Here is a 5480-nt window from a genome sequence, read left to right as displayed (position 1 = left end):
CCTTCAGCTGGAGACCTTCCTCAAAGTTGCTTCTTATATACAGGAAGCAGCCCACATCCCTAAAATTACTCAGTTGCTCCAGTAGATTCCACCATGGAGTTAATTATCATTCTCACCATGGAGAATAACTACATCCAGCTGCCCAGCCACTCAACTAGGCCCAGCCAAGTTGAGCTCCTATCTTAACTACCACAGTCAACATACAAAAATCAGTTGGATTCCTCTACATCAATAAAGAGACCTCTGAAAAGGAAATAAGAAAAACAATGCCATTTATAATAGCTACCAAAAGATATAATATTTAGGAATAAATATTACCAGAGACACAAAAGACCCATCCAAAGAAAACTATAAAACACTACTATAAGAAACTACAAAGGATCTACATAAATGGAAGAACATGCCTTGTTCATGGATAGGAAGACTGAATACTGTGAAAATGCCAATATGACCCAAAGCAATCTACACATTCAATACAATCCATCCATGTTGATTCCATCAACATTTTTTAAGGACATGGAAAAACCAGTCATTAGTTTCATATGGAAAGGAAAGCCACCTCGGATAAGCAAAGCACTTCTGAAGAAGAAAAACAAAGTAGGAAATCTCACACTCCTGGATATCAAACCTACTATACAGCCACAGTATTTAAAATAGTGTGGAATTGGTACAATGATAGACAGATAGGCCAATGGAACAGAATCAAAAATCCAGAAATAGACCCATCCATCTATGGACAGCTGATCTTTGGCAAAGGACTAAAACCCTTAAATGGTGGTGGTGGTGGGGGGGAGATAGCCTCTTTAACAAATGGTGCTGGCAAAATTGGATATCCAATTGAAGAAAAATGAAATAAGATCCATACCTCACCTCATACACAAAAAACAAACTCAAGTTGGATCAAAAACATAAATGTAAAACCCAAAACTATAAAACTCATCAAAGATAAAATAGGGGCAAATCTAAGGGCTCTAATCTATGGCATAAATAGACTATCAAGCATAACCCAAAATGCACAGGCAGTAGAAGAGAAGCTAGCTGACTGGGAGCTTTTAAAAATTAGATTCTCATGCTCTTTGAAAGACTTCTTCAAAAGGGTAAAAAGAGAAACTACAGATTGGGAGCTCTGGTAGCATAGTGTGTAAGGCACTTGACTGCTAACCAGAAGGCTCGTGGTTCAAACCCACCAGCCACTCCTCGGAAGGAAGGTTGGGCAATCTACTTCTGTATTGATACTGCCTCGGAAACCCAAGGATGGGTCACTATGAGTCGGGTCCGACTTGACAGTACATAACAACAACAACAACCACACAGATTGGGAAAAAATATTTGGCTATAACATCTCTGGCAAGGGACTTAACACCAGAATTTATAGAAAACGTCAACACAGCTACAGCAAAAAGACAAACAACCCGATTCAAAAATGGGCAAGGGACATGAACAGACACTTCACTACAGAAGATATACTGGTGGCCAACAAACACATGAGGAAATGCTCACAATCATTAGCCATTGTTGTTGTTGTTATGTGCCGTCGAGTCGGACCCGACTCATAGAGACCCCTCCTTGGGTTTCCGAGGCAGTATCAATACAGAAGTAGATTGCACAACCTTCCTTCCAAGGAGTGGCTGGTGGGTTTGAACCACGAGACTTCTGGTTAGCAGTCAAGTGCCTTAGGCACTACGCTACCAGAGAGAGATGCAAATCAGAACATCAATGAAATATTGTCTTATCCCAGCAATAATAGTAAAGTTCAACAAGATAGAAAATAACAAATGTTGGCAAGTTTGCGGAGAGATTGGAAATCTCATACACTGCTAGTGGGGCTGCGAGATGGTACAACCACTATGGAAAATGATATGGTGTTTCCTTAAAAAAAACTGAAAATAGAAATACTATTTAATCTGGACATGAACAGACATATGAACCCATGTTCATTGCAGCACAATTCACTACAGCAAAGAGATGGAAACAACCTAAATGTCCATTAACACATGAATGGATAATCAAGCTATGGTACATCATACAATGGAATACTATGCAACTTTAAAGAATAATGAAGAATATGCAAATCATCTGACAATATGGAAGGATTTTGAGGACATTATGCTGAGTGATATAAGTCAATCACAGAAAGGCATATATTGTATGAGCCCATTATTGTAAAAAGTCAAGGAAAGGTTTTGTTAGGGAAGGACATTTACTTTGTCGGTTACTAGAGATGGGAGGAAAGGGGAAGGAAAATTCCAGACTAGTTGGGTCACATGTTGATTTGGGTGAGGGGAGAGACAGTATGGAAAGAGTCTGTGACCAGCATGATGACACTGGGGAGAGGAAAGACACTGAAACATGTATATAAGATATAGACAACAGAGGAAAATAATAGTATATGCAAAATACTGCATTACCACTAACACCAAACACATGGCTACAGATAAATGCATAGACAACTGAGAAGATCAGGTGGGGATTGGCAAACAGGAATATACCCTAGACCAAGGATAGATTTAACTGAAGATAATCTTACATATACACTTGTGCCACAAAACCAGCCACACACATTACAGAAGCATGTGAGAGTTGGGGTAACCTCTCAAAGACAACCATAAACCTTGAGAGAATGATCAGGCCTGCTGACTCAGGACCACAGTCTCGGGGAAAACCAAACTCAATTGGCTCTACATAGTACATAAAAATCTTGTTCCACATCCTACTTTGGTGAGCAGCGACTGGGGTCTTAAACGTTTTCAAGTGGCCATCTAAGATGCAACTATTTGTCTCCGCTCATCTGAAGCAAAGAAGAGTGAAGAAAATCAAAGGCATCTGGAAACAATTTTTTCCAAGGATAAGACAAACAGTGAGGAACTCAGCCTTCATCATCCCAAGACCAGAACAACTAGATGGTGCCTGACTACCAATGCCAATCACTCACAAAGGGATCAAAACTGGAGATCCTGTATAAAGTGGGAGGAAAAATGTGGACCAAAATTCAAAAACAAAAATGACCAGAATTACTGGTCAGATAGAGTCTGGTGGAACCCTTGAGACTATGGCCCTGGGATACCCTTCGGGCCTAGAAATGGACTCACTCCCATGAATTGCCTCTCAGCCCAACAGTAGAAAGAACTACATGCAGAACACCTACCTCAGGGCGATGCAACTGCCTACTGTCAGGAGATGCACCCCTTAGAGCAATCAGTCATGGGACACCAGACAGGCAGCATTCACATAGAGGGAAAGCACAGTGCAGTTAAGAAGGGCATAGGGAGGAGGTAGTCACAGGGATGGTAGGGGAAGAGAGTTTTTTATGGTTGGGGGTGGTAATCAGGGCATGAAACCAATGTGCACAAACTGTTGAATGTAAAACAAATTTCTTTGTAAATTTGCACCCAAAACACAATGGTTTTTATTTTTTTTAATTAAAAAAGCAAACATCTGTCCTAAGGATAGGCTGGTCTCAAATAGCAACTAGAACTGTCCATATTGGAAGGAAAGGAGAAAGTTAGCTGTCTAGAGAGTAGGTGAGGTGGGACTCAGTTTCCCTCAGGCCCTGTGTGCTGTTGAGTGCGAGGTGAAGCTTGGGTACAGGGCTGGCTTCATGGATGTGAGCAGTCACACTAGAGTCTTACACTTAGAAAGGCCCTGTGGTTGGTCTAATGCTCTACTGTTGCCATTTTAAAATTCTTAGTAATTTTTTAACAAGAAGGCCTGTATTTAATTTTGCACTGGGCCCTGAAAGTTATGTTGTCAGTTCTACTTGGAATTCTGCTAAGTCTTGGAAAAATGGCCTGCCACAATGCTTCCTGGTCTTTGCTCTTTCCCTTCTAAAACTCCATTATGCACAGCCTCACAACCTGAGATACCCCCACTTATAACAATCATGCCTTCAAGTTCAAGCCATTTTCAAGACCCAGCTCAAGTGACATTTCCTTCATGAAGACTCCCCTAAACACCACAACTGTCAGTGCCCTTTCCCTCTAGGCTCTCATAGTATTTATTGATACCTCTTCTAAGCCATCGCTCAATTTTTGTAGTGTAGCAGAAATCAGATAGACTTGGGGTCAAATCTTGTTTGTACTACTTAATAACCTTGTGACCTTGGACCAGACACTCTTTCTCTGAGCCTCAATTACTTCAACTGTAAATTAGACTTCATATTGAACAAAAGGAACACACTGCCATTAAGTTGCATCTGACTGATAGCGACCCTTCCTTGGGTTTCTGAGGCAGTATCACTATGGAAGTAGATTGGCCAACCTTCCTTCCGAGGAGTGGCTGGTGGGTTTGAACCACCAGCCTTCTGGTTAGCAGTCAAATGCCTCAGGCACTATACCACCAGAGCTCCTAATGCTAAGTGCATTCAATAATAATTGTATTAACAACAACAATAATAGCAAAATATGTCAGAGGGCTTTCTATGTATGCCCACAATAACTCTATTAGGCAGATAGTGTTATTGTCATGCACATTTTACAGTTAGAGAAACTGAGTCATGGTGGTTTAGTAACTCCAAAGATAGCTACAGATAGCAAGTGGCAAAGCCAGGATTGAGAATCTAGGCAGTCTTGCTTCCACCTGAGCTTCAAAATTCTCTTCCTTTTCTTCTTTCCTCCTCATCACTTTCCAGGCCTCAGGAGAGAAAGCCTGCTTTCTCAGGGATGAGGCTCCATCCCAGGCAGCCTTAGTGTCAGCTCCAGAGCTCACCCAGCCCAGCCCCACCAAAAGGAAATGCATTTGGTCCAAATTACTGGTGCTTTGTTTTGAAATGCAAAATCATTTGTAATCAGAGGAAACAAGGTAGAAATGGATGCTTCTTGTTCTCTAAATGAACCTCCCAGCCAGGTTTGCCTAAAAGGATTTTTTTCCTCTCTTTCTTTCTCTTTGCCCAGAGGAGGGCATGGTTGTAGTGTGGTCTCAAGGAAGTCTAAGTAAAAGTAAACAAAGGCTAATTCAAAACTAGCTGCACCTATCTTATACCCTACCCTGCCTTTGTCTTCCTTTCCACCATTCTGGCCTTGGATAGTGACAGCCTAGTGATACCCCAGGGGGAATTTTAAGGGGTGCTATGAAAGTCTCCTTGAATTCTCCAAACAGAATGAATTTGAACCTGATTTTAACTGAAAAATTAATGGAAAGCATATCATCTTTGACCAAAGAAGGTCAGGGGGAGGGAAATCAGAAAATCCTGAGAGCCAGCACTGTGCATATAGGTGACATGGAGAATTGAGGCAATTTTCTGGATTATTAACGGCCAACCACCTCGGCCTCAGCTGGACTGGAGACCACAGTCACCAAGCCACCTTCTACAGGGATTTGTTCCTTAACATCTGTTCCTCACCCCTGCACCCCCACCCCAACCAAACACTAGAGAGAAGTTCACATTCACAGATTGCCACTAGGGGTCAAAGTTCTCTTCTTTCCAAATGTGGAACAGAACTTAAAATTCTTTAAAAATCCAGACTAACTAGATCTATTGAGTC

Source organism: Orycteropus afer, unplaced genomic scaffold, assembly GCF_000298275.1.
Source record: "Orycteropus afer afer isolate SDZICR_OR568_19922 unplaced genomic scaffold, OryAfe1.0 scaffold00906, whole genome shotgun sequence".
Taxonomy (NCBI): Eukaryota; Metazoa; Chordata; class Mammalia; order Tubulidentata; family Orycteropodidae; genus Orycteropus; species Orycteropus afer.
The sequence above is the reverse complement of the archived record's forward strand: the minus strand, read 5'-3'. Positions refer to the sequence as shown.